General features: G+C 43.8%; 1 pseudogene; it reads left to right on the top strand.

Moving 5' to 3' along the window:
• The first annotated feature begins 4,903 nt into the window (after positions 1-4,903).
• Positions 4,904-5,694, top strand: LOC125525629 (annotated as a pseudogene).
• Positions 5,695-15,037: the final 9,343 nt, after the last annotated feature.

Genomic DNA, 15,037 nt, shown 5'->3' on the forward strand with positions numbered 1-15,037 from the left:
GAGCCCTGCCCCCCCCCCCCCCCCCCCCCCAACAACAAGGGATTACATGCTACTTTGCTTATAAACAGTATATGATTACTGGTTATTTGCTGCTAAAAGCTCATTTTTTGTAAGGTTTGGCCCTCCCTAACATGTTTTAGCATCACTCGCCCCCCCCCTGATTATACTATCCTGGATCCGCCACTGTCTACAAATACAACATGAAGCATAGAACTAGTCTAACACCTCACCGAGACCCAACCACAGACACCTGAGCTTCACGACAATGCCCCCAGGAGGTTCACGGTGCCAATCATTGGCGCTACCAAGCCCGATCATACAAACAAGGGTTTTAACCCGGAGCCCTCGAACAAGGGTGAGACCCACGGTGACTTCTTCAGGAAGAAAACAACACCCATGAGCATCGCCGGCGCTGGTGCCAAAGGGTGAAGCTTTCGCTCGAAACTCGCTTGCACTATCGGGAGACCATCAAATAAAATAAAAACCCGTACCTAGGGTTCGTCCGCTGGCCGTGTTGACCAACTGTCCTAGAGAGTCTCTTTTCCGGGCACTTGCTCCGGGTTTTTCTCTCTTCCGCCGGTCATCTTGATCAACGGTTTCTTTTTGGTTTTCCGATCTAAAATCGGTTTGCATCGCCCGCTGCCGCCGTCGACATCCGTGCGCCTCTACTTCGACACTGGCGCGACCGTCCAGCCTCTTCACCGAGCCAGCAGCCTCACGCGACAGGTGGCCCCTCACAGCCGTCGACTGCGCGCCTGCCCGCCCATCGATCTACGGCGGCCGTCACCGTCTTGCTCTGACCGGGACACCTGCATCGCCCTGACTCGGCGGCCACGCGCCTCCCTCTTATGCATGTAGTAACAATATATGAAAGATATTGTGCTTCTTCTTTCCCGGATCGAAACATGCCCATGCATTTTACTGTTTAAAAATTCGACCTCGATAGTACATAAGTGTTGTTTCATAAGATTAGTACTCCCTGTCTCAAAATATAGGACCTTTTTTTGGCACTATCATCATATATTTCGTCCGGTGAACAAAAATCTTGGGTTCACCATTGTTATATAGACACTACGTCGTACCACTCAAACAATGGCACGTGGGAAAATCTATCTATCTATCTATCTATTATTATATTATTAAAACAAGAGACAAATAAGCCATCACGTTCATCCACATAAATTCTCAATCATTAACTTTTAATATAAATGGCTAAGATTTTTAAAAAATACCCCCTCTTTTTCAGTTTACAGGGCGTGCGCGTATCCCTAGTTCATCAATTTGACCAACCTAATACAAGTCATATATTACAAAAAATATATCAATATAAATTTCAGATGTTATATTTTCAAAAGGTATAATTTTTGTGTTATATAGTTTATATTAGGATGATAAAATTGACAACCTAGGTAATTGCGTAGTACTTGTAAACTGTGACGGAGGGAGTAGCGTTACATAAAAATATTGTGTCTAGGCATATGTTATGTTGCACATGCCACGTCCATCACTTACATGCATATATGATGGGAAAGTGCAATCACAAATAGTACGATGCCAGAGTTTCTCGAAAAAGAAAAAACAATTACGTACAGGAGAAGGACACGCTGATGCTCACAATGCCACAATCACGTGCCATCACAATTACGTGCATGAGTCTCTAGAAAAAAGAGTTACGTACAGAAGAAGGACACGCTGAAGTTTACAATGCCACCATCACGTGTGTTTATTGTATGTAGAAATAAGGGAAGGTAATGAGAAACAGAAGGAAAAATGAGATGCTGTCAGGTGCGTTTGAATCTTTTCTTAGTGGGGTTTGAATCTATTTACTTACAGGAGAAGGACACGCTGATGTTCACAATGCCATAATCACATGTCATCACAATTACGTGCACGAGTCTCTAGAAAAAGAGTTTTTTACACAGTACAGACGCAAACGCTCATATACACGTACATACACTCACCCATATGAACGCGTACACACACACTCTACCCTATGAGCACCTCCGATAGACTGAGCCAGCATATCATCTTGAAATTTATGAAGTCACCATAGGCACCTCGTCGTTGACGGGAACGTCTCCTCCAACTGAATGTGCAACGCCGAAAATACTGAAATAAATCCAGAAATAAATGCGAGCACCAAGATTTGAGCCCTGATAGGCTAGTACACCATAGTCCCTCTAACCATTCAACCACATGTTGTTCGCCTCCAGAAAAAAGAGTCACGGACAGGAGAAGGACACACTGAAAGGAAAAAGGAGATGTTGTCAGGTGCGGTTTGAATCTTTTTTTATTGGGGTTTGAATCTACTTCCTCCGTTCCTAAATATTTGTCTTTCTAGAGATTTCAAATGGTCACCACATACGGATGTATATAGACATATTTTAGAGTGTAGATCCACTCATTTTGCTCCGTATGTAGTCATCATTTGAAACCTCTAGAAAGACAAATATTTAGGAACGGAGGGAGTATTATACAGTTCAGATTTTTGATGATAAAAGAAGAGCCTATTAAATTTAAAGAAATCATACTAAAAAAAGGAAATCTAGAGACCTTCACGTTGTAGTCGTAGCTTTTTTTCATTTTGGGCAGGTCAGACGATAAAAGAGGAACGTATTTTTTGGGCAAGTCACGTTCAAAAGACAGAGATCCTTGACCGGATTATAGAATACAACAATAGATATCGTTCATAACTCAGGTAATATACATCTTGCATAATCACGTCCAGCGGGAAGATTTTTCTTTAGGCATCGAGAAGACCTATATTATACTGTATTATCAAAAGACTTCAGTTGGGCCTGCGCCGGTAAATGAGGCTGCGAGCATGGCAGTAGCTCCATGTCATGGTAGCGGCCCTCGCAGCCGCAGGATAGATAGGCTCTCCTTGGCTCCGACCGATGTGAGATTCTGGATGTCATGGTACCAGGTGTCCGAAGGACGATCGTGAGGAACTGAGGATCATAATAAGCAAAAAATAAAAATAAAAATCATAAGCTACTATGTGCGCAAACTAAAAGACGAGAATGCATCTGTGGGCTATGGCAAGGCTTTTGAGCTATGAATAAGCTTAGCGTCCACTTTTCTACTCGGCCAAATGGCTGTCTAGCTAGGTTGTCAAGTTCACATGTGAATGATCAATCGGCTCTCAGAAGAAGGAATAGCCAAGGTTAGCCTATTGATTTAATCATCCGTACGTAACTATTTTTTTCTATTTTCTCGAACCAGGTAGCTAGGAGGATTGCATGTGTTGTACTATCTTCTACATGTAATTTGAAGCTAGCGATTCATAATATGATGTATCGGTTCACCCAAAAAAAAGATAATATGACATATTTATTTTCATTGTTTCATACAATTTATACCAGACTGCAACCTTTGCAGAGATAGATTGGATACATATGACAAAGGACTAAACATGTCTGGTGTGAAGACATACATTCTGCACATGCTATACTTTTCTTTGATGGAGGAACTATATTCCCAAAATTAGTGATGGAACCAGCTAAGGAAATTCGATGAGGAAAGCAAAGGGACCGCACAAGAGGACCTATATATGCACTTATTAAAAATAGGGTATCTCTTACATGTACTATTTAGTTCCTTCGTTAAACACCACCTCTGTCCTGGTTTATAAGTCCTCTTTGTATTTTGTGTCAAATTTTAACTATAGATTTAACTAACAAAATATTAATGCATGTCGCAAAAAATTATATTGTTGGATTCATATTTGGACATAGTTTTCAATTATATAATTCTATGACATGCATTAACATTTTGTTAGTTAAATTTAAGGTAAAAGTTTGGCACAGAATAAAATGGGGACTAATAAACCAGGACAGAGGTAGTACATATATATGTCACTTCACAAAAAAAAGATATGTCACTCGCAAAAAAGAATAGTTATGTCAAGATTTCAAAATCAAAGTTATTTTAGCATTTTTCTATTAATGCATATCAATAGTTAAACGTTTTCTTACACAACTAAGCAATAGAGATAATTAGAGGAATACTCCCTCCATCTGAGTTTATTAGGCCTCTCAGCATCACAAGCATGTCCCTTTTTATAAGGCCTCGCTTTGGAAAGGTGCATGCACGCAACCATTTCACTGGTTGCATTGAAAGCCATTGTTGTTGGTACCATGGCTGAAAAATTAATACACTTTATGCATGCTTTTTTATTGGCTGCATGCATGTGAGAGAATGCATTGGGAGTGGAATGGAAGAATTAATGTAAGTAAATTACTATATGTCTTGGTCTAAGAGAAGTTGTTTTTAGGCTAATAAACCCAAACGGAGGGAGTTCAACATTAGCATGGTAGAATCATCTCTGGTCACTGCAATAATGACGAGCCAGTTCTAATAGACATGTTATATTATAAGCTTTATTTGGTAGTCTATTAAAAATTCTCGTTAACATACCAAAACCAATAATTAAAATGCCATTTAGTGGGGAAAAAAGACAGAACACAATTGATTAGATGAAGAAGAAAAGGAAGAGATAAAAACTCGGCCAAACTCTATAAAGATTGGTATGGCATGGGGGAACAAAACCATTACTAACAGCACAATAAAACAAATTCAATAGATTCCACAGATATTTCATCAAGGTATATATGGGCCACAATATTTTAGTTTGGACGATACATACCGGATAAGTATCATATTACTTTTTACATTAAATTTAAAAATTCCATGTGCCGAGGTACCTTACCAATAACGGTGACAAAATGCATATACCGTATACGCATTACGTATTTTGGCTATATGTCTGCCTCTTACCAACAACTCAATGCTAATATGGGCATAAAAGCACATAGAAAATCTTTGCGCGGGTCACCCGCTAGTTCACTTCTATATAAAGAGCTCTTTTGTCGTAACACAAGCACGCAAGAGAAAGGGGGGCAGAAATCTTTGCAAGTTGCAACGACCTTATCACTTATCATCTTTGTTTGCATCAGGTTATTTCGTAGTATGCTTATCATGTTAGTTTTCAACATGGGATAGCAGTAGCTTGGTAGGTACTAACAGTCTAACAGTAATACTACATGTATCGTGCTTTTCCGGTGCATGCATATATGCAGATCGATCGATGGGTTCAGAGAAGTTCCCAACCCCTGTGGCCGACCTGTGCGACGCGAACGCCTCACTGATCCTCGCCGGCGAGCTGCGCATCCTGGAGCCCGTCTTCCAGCCGTACGGCCAGTGCAGGTCCTTCTCGGGCCGGGTGGTCACCATGCGCGTCCTCGAGCACAACGCGGGCCTGCGCGCGCTCCTGGAGACCCCCGGCGAGGGCCGCGTCCTGGTGCTTGACGGCGGTGGCAGCAAGCGGTGCGCGCTCATCGGCGGCACGCTGGCGGAGGTGGGGCGCGACGGAGATGCACTTGGACGTCGACGTCGGCGGCGCCGTGGTCCGTGACGGGGAGTGGCTCTACGCGGACAGCGACGGCATCATTGTCTGCGACAGGGAGATCTACGGTTGATGTGATCGACCCCAACGTGGCTTATTCCACACAGTTTGTCTTCCGATGTCTGCCTCGCGTGTTCTCTCTAAGTTTGGTGGCGATATTGTTTTCTCTCTTCCATGGGGTGATTCTTCACGGGCCATCTAAAATGCTCCATAGTAAAAGTATTATTTCTTGTAAGATGTAATAATACCATACACTGTCCTGTGCATTTCATTTCTCGTTCATGCCACATGTTTCGCAACGTTTCTTAGTTTTTTTCTTTAAATTGAGCCTCGCGTATATTAGATCAATGGAAACATTGTGTACAATGGGATCTAAAGCAAGGTAACTAAATCCTCAGACACAATAAACTGCCCTAAAAAAAGGGTGACTGAAACTAAGATTATATTCTTCAAAAATCTGGCTGAAGGCACAGCTGAGCTTATCGTCGTTACACAAACCATAGTCCATAGCTATCCCCGATGACGGACAACATCGACAAATTCAGCCACTGAACTACCTGAAAGACCGGTAAAACAATGTTGGTGGAGTAAAAAAATGTTCTTGCTTTACAAAAGATCCATGAATTTTCAAAATGTTTATGAATTTTCAAAATATTTGCGATTTTTTTCAATTTAAAATACATTGATGAATTTATAAAATAGTTGGGAACTTAAAAAATATCCATGAAGTTTTAAATTTGTGGTAATGAATTTGAAATTATGGTCACGAATTCTAAAAACAAAAACATGAAAGAAGGCGAAGTAGAAATAAAAAAAGTGCAACAATAGTAGTTTCAAAACATGACTTTCCTATAATAAAGTGAATAATGAGAAAAAAAGTGACCTTTGTTTTGCCGGAAATGTCGTTTCATTCTCGTCGTGACAAATCTCGAGCATTCGTTATGTCCAACTTTCTTGCACAAGTCATGCCGAAATTCACGGAAAATTTTGGCATGACCTTTGCTAGAAAGTGCACATATAGAGCGCCTGAAATTTGCCGGAATGGAAATGAATCAACATTTTCGGCAAAACATAGGCCACTTTTTTAACAGCAAGCATTTCAGCACTCTAACAACCATTTTAACAGCCACATTATGAGCACTCTAAGAAGCTGAAACAAACATCACAGACTTTGTTGCTGCTGACATATACACAATCATGAACATTGCTGCCCAACCGATGCAAAGAAGATCAACTACCATAGTAAAACTGCAAGCTCATTAACCAATCTAACAACTCCACTCCCCATTGCATCATTATGAACACTTTAACAGCCACATTATGAACACCCCCCTTGCATCATTATGTGCTGACATATGAAGAGGGAGGGAAGAGGGAGTGGCGCACCTCGGGGTTGGGATCGGGGTCGGGGTCACCGGGGTTGAGGGCGTCCTTCTCCTTCTTGTCGATCTGTGCCTAGCTTCGATCTACAGAAAGGCCTAATTTGGTCAGAGAGAGAGAGAGAGAGAGAGTGACCAAATTTTCAAACACTTCCATTAAAAATCCTCATTTTCAAAATGGACAACAACATAACTAATTTGCAAAAACTGTAATTTTCATTTAAAAACAAAGCAACATAAGCTAATTTTCATTTCAATATTCTTTCAAAGCTCATTTTAATTCTCTGTCAAAGCTCATTTTCATTTAACTGAATTTAGTCAGAACAGTAGTAACAGTAAATTAAACTTGCTCGTACCACCACATAAACCAGCACAATACACTAACTAACACTAACAGCAATTACGCTAAGCACCATCACTGGGCTAACACTAACACTAACTAACACTAACAACAATTAATTTAAGCTCGGACGCATGGGGCGGGGGGGGGGGGGAGGGGAGGGAAAGGCACCTGTCCACGAAGTGCTCGCTGGCGTTGCTGGGCATCGTCGGCTGCTTCACGGAGGGAGGCGTTGAGGGGTTGGGGTCGGTTGCTGGTGTCGGGGTCGCTGGGGTTGCTGAGCCTTGTTGATCTGCAGAGACATACCGAAGCGGGAGGGGGTGAGAGAGAGGGGGCCGAGGGGTCGGAGAGGAAGGAAGAGGGGGAGGGGGGCCATACCAGAAGCGAGAGGGGGCCGAGGGGTCGAAGAGGAAGGAAGAGGGGGAGGGGGGCCATACCAGAGCGGGAGGGGGCCGAGGGGTCGGAGAGGAAGGAAGAGGGGGAGGGGGGCCATACCAGAGCGGGAGGGGGTCTGTCGTGGGTTTGTCACGGCAGATGTCCTTGTGAAAGGACTTAGTCGTGGAGCCATCGCTACGGGTTAGCTCAAAGGGGTTAAACCGGACAAGGGAACACGGGGGTTTTATACTAGTTCGGCCCCTTCAAGGAAGGTAAAAGCCTACGTCTAGTTGTGATTGGTATTGCTAGGGTTTCGAAGGCCAGGGAGCGAATCTGCTTTGTCTGGCTCTCGAGTTGTTGTCTATCTCTAAACCGCTGCCGGGTCGTCCCTTTACATACATAGGTTGACGCCCGCCGGGCTACAGAGTCCCGAAGCCGGATCATAAACGTGTCCGGTTCGGTCTCTACTCTTCCCATCTTACAATACAAGTTACATGACTAGGTCGGTTTGCATTTACAGGCTGTAACCCGCCTTTGAGCCTTGGGCCTTCATGAAGCGCCATCATCCTTGCATCTTCGTGGGCTTCTAATCTTCAAGGAGTTAACCCGGCTACATAAGGCCGGTTTACCTCCAGTAGTAATATCCCCAACATTAGGCCCCAGATTGGTTTGAACTTGTTCATGTCAATCTTCTACACTTAGAAAAATTCTTCCCTCATATCTTCACCTTGACCTTGTAAACCGCCGTGACGTCATATTCCCAGATTATGATAAACCACCCTGACGTCATCTATCTGTTGATGTCGACGATTACCTTCATTTAATGTATATCCAGCCACCGAGGCGACACTTTTATTAATTGATCCTTTTTTGGGCTCCTCAATTTTCGCACTTGCCGTTTTATCACTTCGCCTTATAAATAGGGGCAGAGGACCCCTTTATTTTCTTTCCGCTACCCATTCATCTCTTCTTCTTCCTCTCGACGACCCCGCACTCGAGCGCCGCCGTCATCTTCGAACCTCGCCTCTGCTTCGCCATTGGCCGCTGCATCAACCTGTTCGCACCAGAGTTCCACAGCGCCCTTCCGCTGCTTCCACGGTCGCGGTAAGTCCTTTACCCCTTCTTTCCTAGATCCATTAGGGTTTCCTTGCTCTTCGCTATTCTTGAGGTTCATCAGAGCTTTTTGGTGCCGCTCTTCCTTGGCCTATAGATGAATACTTCATACTTATCATATCCCTTGCCGTGATGAATCTTCTGTTGCCCTCACAAATCCTTATACACAAAGAACTGTTGCAGTCCTTCATAATCTGGGTCGAAATATTTAGCTTTTCTGTCTTACCTTAGATCCGAAATTTTTATACATCTCTGTGAAATCTGTTTCTCCTCACACCATCATAAGCGGTTTAACTTTGCATAATCAATCTGTACCATTAGCCCTCTGATAAACCGGAGGAACCCTTTACCTTCATAGTTATGCTCCAGTTTAACAATGTTTGAATACTCTTGTCCTGGTTTACATTGGTCTCCGGTTTACGCCATTTCACATATCAGTATGTTTCTTACTCCATTGTATCCTGCATATCATCATGCGTGATTTATAAACCGGCCTTTCCTTTTCAGCTTGTTTGTTTCGCAATGGCCAAACAATTCACTGCTTGCAACTGGGCTCGTTCCCGGGTTACTGAGACTCAGTTGAATGAGATGGTCAGCATCGGCTCCCTTCCTAAGAAAACTGAAATCAAATGGCGAGTTCCAGGAACAGAAAATCCTCCGACCCCAAGGCAGGGCGAGGTGGTGGTCTTTGTTGACCACATAAGCCGTGGCTTCAAACCGCCAGGATCAAAGTTTTACCGGGATGTACTTGCCAATTTCCAACTCCATCCACAAGATATTGGGCCGAATTCAGTATCCAACCTATGCAACTTCCAAATCTTCTGTGAAGCATACTTACAAGAAGAACCGACTGCAGAACTGTTCCGGGATTTCTTTCACATAAACCGGCGCACAGAGTTTTTAAATGGCCCGAACACAGAACTTGGTGGTGTCTCGATTCAAAAGCGGAAAGAAGTTGAATTTCCTCATGCCAAACATCATAGCCACCCAAAGGAATGGAACCAAACTTGGTTTTATTGCAGAGACACTTTGCCTGAAGACGAAAATCCCCTTCCAGGCTTTCGTGAGCACCGGCTTTCCAATACCCATCCGATGCCGCAATGTTTGAGCTCCGTCGAAAGGGCAAAATATGCCCCTCAACTCGCCAAACTCCGGGCCTTTATGGCCAATGGCTTAACAGGTATGGATTTCGTGCGCTGTTGGATATCTTCGAGCATCTTGCCTCTAAGCTGGCGTCCCGGTTTAATGTGTGAATATACCAGTGAGGTTGACGACCCTCAACGCCATTGCAACCTTCAATTATCTGATGAAGAAGTTACTAAAGGTGTAAAGAAAATTCTGAATGAATCGGAACTGGCCTGTAGTCAAACCGGTCTGAGTCCCTTCTATGCCAAGAACAAATCGCCTGCTGTAAGCATTATACTTCCCTTTCATCTCAAATATTTTTAGCTTATGCAACCGGTAATCCTTCTTCTGTGTATGTAGGGTGATGACCCCTTCTGGAAAAGGAAAACCGTAGAGAAGGCGGCAAAGCCGACTGGGGATAAAGTGGTCAAACCATCCCGCCCCAAAACCAAAGCCGTAAAGCGGACATCAAAACGGAAAACGGCTGACCGGATCAACATGGAGCTTGATGATGACACTGATGATCCAGAAGTTGAGGTAGAACTTGACTCACTTGGCTCTCTTTTCATGCATCTCATTAACAATGATCTTCCTGAGGAGGACGCAGAGGCTAGTCAAGCTGATGATGTAGAGGTAATTATCCTTTCCTCCGGTTCAGACTCTATGCCAACACAAAAAACTCACCAAGCAGTCCGGAAAGTAAGCTTTTCTTATCCTCTTGCTCACTTGGATCCAACATTTATTTTGAAGACTCAGCAGCATGAAGCTCACCGGACAACTCGGCACAGTGGCCAGCAGGTCACTTCAGCCGGTTTACCTGATACCCCGGTTCGGAAGCGCCGGTCTGAGGTCTCTCCTACTTCTGACCATTCTTACCCCAAGGCAGGTTATTTCAGACAGCCTCTTAATCCGCCCGATTCAAATTATCAGGTGACACCTCCTTCATCTTCTGGTGAATCGACAACAACTCAACTCCCCCTTTGAAAACTGTGGCTGGGTAAGTTGTAAAAACTTTCCTTTCAACGCGTCATAAATCCTTTGAATAGGATGTTAATCCTCTTTTATTCTGTTTGCAGGGCCAAAGCCAGACCCAGCAAGAAAGCTCGGGTTACCAATCCACCCGAAGACCCGATCGCTGAAGAAGAAGAACCAAGAGGTGAACCGGAACAAACTTGTGAACCGGAAGGCCCTCATACTGAAGCTACTTCTGATAACCCGCCCCTTGAAGGCCAAAATACTGATGAGCCAACAGACGCTGAGCCTGCCGTGCCTGATGCTAAACCAGCAGAACCAAACCGGGCTAGTCCGGTGAAAGATGCTGAAATTCCAATATCATCAACCAAAAACCCTGAAGGCCAAGGTGATGATGTTATTATTACTGGAATAGGCCATAGCTCTCCTGCCATCCTGTAGTTTTGGCTCAACATAGTGCCAAAGAAGAGCAGGCTGCTAGGGAAAAAGGCAAATGGAGCAGTGATTTGGCAAGTTATGCTCATCTCAACGCAGAGGAGCTTCATTCTGGCTTCTTGAATCGCTTGCACGCAAACCGGGATTATGAAGCCGGTTTGGTAAATTTCATGAAGGAGCGATATGAGGTATTTTCTTCCTCCTTTGTATCTTGATTCATAGCCTGAAAATGCTAGCCCAAATAGCCCCCAAGGGCCGGGTTATAATGTGAATCATAACCTGGGTCTTCGTAGCACTTTAAACCACTGATAATAACCAGATTTACCCTTTAGCAAATAGATAGCTTTCTGCCGCGTATCCCTCAAAGGCCGGTTTAACTCTAGCAAGTTAATCCGGGTTTTAATCCATGCATCCATTTTTGAATCAACATACATTAGCCCCCAAGTGTCAAGGATAATGTTTACATTTTTCTGGAGACTTGTATAAACTATAGCAATTTAGAGCAAATAGGCATTAGCCCCCAAGTACGGAGTGCATAACCTGTTATGCGGTTTGTACTTAGAATATGTACGTATCCTGTCATTTGATATATCTTCAATGTTTGCAGTCCGATCTGAGGAATAAAGAGACCCGAATCATTGATTTGCAAAACAATGTGAAGTCCCAACAAGAAGAAGCCACCAAAACCAAAGAGGAGCTGACGAAAGCCCTAGCCACCATGGAAAAACTCAAAGAATCTTTTAACAAAGATCGTGCTGAATGGGAGATCGAAAAATCTGGTTTAATAAAGAGTGCCGAAGACGCCAAGGCTGCCTTGAAACCGGTTGTGGAAGAACTGGTTGGTTTGAAACGACAAATTAATGCCATGACTTCTGCAATCTTTGGTAAGTGTGCCCTTTATGTATTTGGTATAACTTGTGGAACCTTATCTTTGATCAGAATGCTGATGTTAAACCATGACAGGCACCCGGATTGCTCATCTTGGTACAGATATGCGCATGAAACTCAAAGCGGCATATACATTGGTTGAACAGCTGTACTCTGGGTCTCAGCGGGCTATTTGCACGACAGCTTATAACAAACCGGCCCCAACTTTGATTAAAGAAACACTTGAGAAGTTGGCCATGTTACCAGTCCATATTGCCGAATTGAAGAGGGCAACTGCCAGGTCCGGAGCTTTAACCGCACTTATTCGAGCCAAAGCCTGGATTCCAGACCTTGAAGCGGATGATATCATTAAAGGATATCCAGGTGTGAAGGAAGACGGTTCAAACTTTGATAACGATGACCTCCGGCGGCTGACCAAGCAGATGCGGCCAGTAGCCAGTAAACTGGCCGATGATACAGACTTGTCCCATTTTCAACCGGTTTATGACGCTGAAGGGAAAAGACAGCCGACCGAGATCCATGAAGTTGAAGAACTTGTGCCTCCGATTCGTAAGCACACTTATGCTCCTGATATTAACCCCTCCTATCTTATCCATGAGGAAGCAGTATTTCAAGCTTTAACTGGAACCGATTGGTCGACGTTTGATTTCCAGCGTCTGGGGAGGGGTGAAGAAGTGCCCGCACCAACTGACCCTCAACCATCAAAACGTCCAGATGAAGCGTCGTAAACCGGTCGCCGGTTTACTGGCCACCGTGTGCCGATCTGGTGAAAAACAATTATGCCATTGGAGCCGCTTTGAAAGCTTCTTGTAATAGGGTAGCCAAAACTCCGTTATTTGCCATGCCATCGAGCATATTTTGTAATGCCTCATGACAACTTGTGCCACCCTTTGGGATATATTTATGCATAACCCATGATGAATTGTGTTCCTGGGTTAAACAACTTAAAAGTGTCTAGCGGTTTACCGCTGGACGGGTCAGTATATCTAGGAAGTGTACAGTACATAGATGAAATAATCAAAGTGTTTGTACAAAATCCAATATACATAACATACCTCCTTGGTTGACCAACGGTGTATACGGCAAAGGTGTTAATACCAATACGGAACGTTGATAACCTCATCTCTGTACCGCCGGTCTATATATTAAACCGGACCGGGATAACTACCGGGTTTTCTTTATAACACAGGTGATTTAGTCAAACCAGACCGGGTTAATAAACACCGGTTTATAACGGATCATGTGCCAACAACTTGTAGTTGAAAAGAAAACCGGGTCAAGGACGCCGGTTTATCAAAAAATACTTATGAACTTCAACAAATAAAACTCAAAAAGGAAAATATGCAAGGCTTTTTATGAGCTGCCAGGCTCCAAATCGTGGCTTTTCATGGGCTGCCAGGCCTCTAAGTTCAACCATTTAACAAAGCCTTTTAAGATGGGCCTCCAATTAACCAATCGTCGTTTTAACTTTGACAAGTTCAGGGTCTATAAAAGATTGACATGTCAAACGTTCGATGGGTCATGCCAGGATTACCTGGACAGGAGTGGCTTACTTGATGAAGGCGGGTTGACCTGGGGTTTTAGGTGAATACACCAGGCTTCCAAGCCGTGGCTTGATAGCCAATTACAAGGGTCCTTTCTAACTCTTTGTTGCTTTGCGAAAAGAGCCCCCAAGTAACTTTGTGAGATGTGCTCAGTGTGTGACCATGTTTGAGTCTGTGCTTCGTGCAACACTCTCTTTGTCTCCACATATTTTTCTTTTGTGGCCTAAGTGCCTATCAAGAGGTGTAGCTATGGTGTGATAACAACCAAGCCCCCTAGTGATATCCCTTCGTGGTTTCAAAACCGATCAAGAGGTGTAGCTATAGTTCAAATATGACCAAGCCCCCTAGTGATTTTCTTTATATCCGTGCAACTGCTATGACCGACTTAATAAAAACTCCGCTTTGTCAGTTAACTCGTATAACACACACAAGATGTAAAAAGAACAGATACCCCGCTTATAACGGAGTCTCTGGTTTATTATATGATATATACACTGTCATAAATATGTACAGATGAAGAGCCTATGGCTTCAAGTATAGTAAGGCCGAAGGAGAGCTATGTTCCATGGCCGCTTGGTCTCCTCCTCCGATTGACGTGAGTCTTTATGCTCTCGAACATCAATGAGGTAGTAAGACCTGTTGTGCAGATTTTTGCTGACCACAAAGGGTCCTTCCCAAGGTGGGGATAACTTGTGCATATCAGTCTGATCCTGGATGAGCTGGAGCACCAAATCGCCTACTTGAAAGGTTCTGGTTTTAACCCGGCAGCTATGATAATGTCGGAGATCTTGTTGATAAATCACCAATCGTGTCGCTCCAAGATCATGCTCTTCATCCAACAGGTCCAGAGAATCCTGACGTGCCTTCTCATTATCAGCTTCAACATAAGCTATCACACTGGGAAGAACGACCTCTGCTCCATAGACTATGAAGAAAGGTGTGTAACCCGTAGACCTATTGGGTGCGGTGTTGATGCACCATAACACAGAAGGTAGCTCCTCAACCCAACAAAATGGTGTCCGCTTTAAGGGAACCATAAGCCTGGGTTTGATACCTCGTAGAATTTCCTGATTTCCATCTCTGCTTGACCATTAGACTAGGGGTGAGCCACCGATGCTAGATCAAACCGGATGTGCTCACGTTGAAAAAATTCTTCCATCTCCCCTTTTGATAGGTTAGTACCATTATCAGTTATAATGTTGTGTGGAAAGCCAAACCAGAATATCACCTTTTTAATGAATTGAACCGTCGTGGCTGCATCACACTTGCTGAATGGCTCTGCCTCCACCCATTTGGTGAATTTATCAACTGCTACTAACAGATGGGTCTTTTTGTCCTTGGATCGCTTGAAGGGTCCAACCATATCAAGGCCCCAAGTCGCAAACGACCACGTAATTGGAACCATCCGCAACTCTTGAGCCGGAATGTACGCACGACAGGCAAATTTTTGACACCCGTC

Source organism: Triticum urartu, chromosome 7, assembly GCF_003073215.2.
Source record: "Triticum urartu cultivar G1812 chromosome 7, Tu2.1, whole genome shotgun sequence".
Lineage (NCBI taxonomy): Eukaryota > Viridiplantae > Streptophyta > Magnoliopsida > Poales > Poaceae > Triticum > Triticum urartu.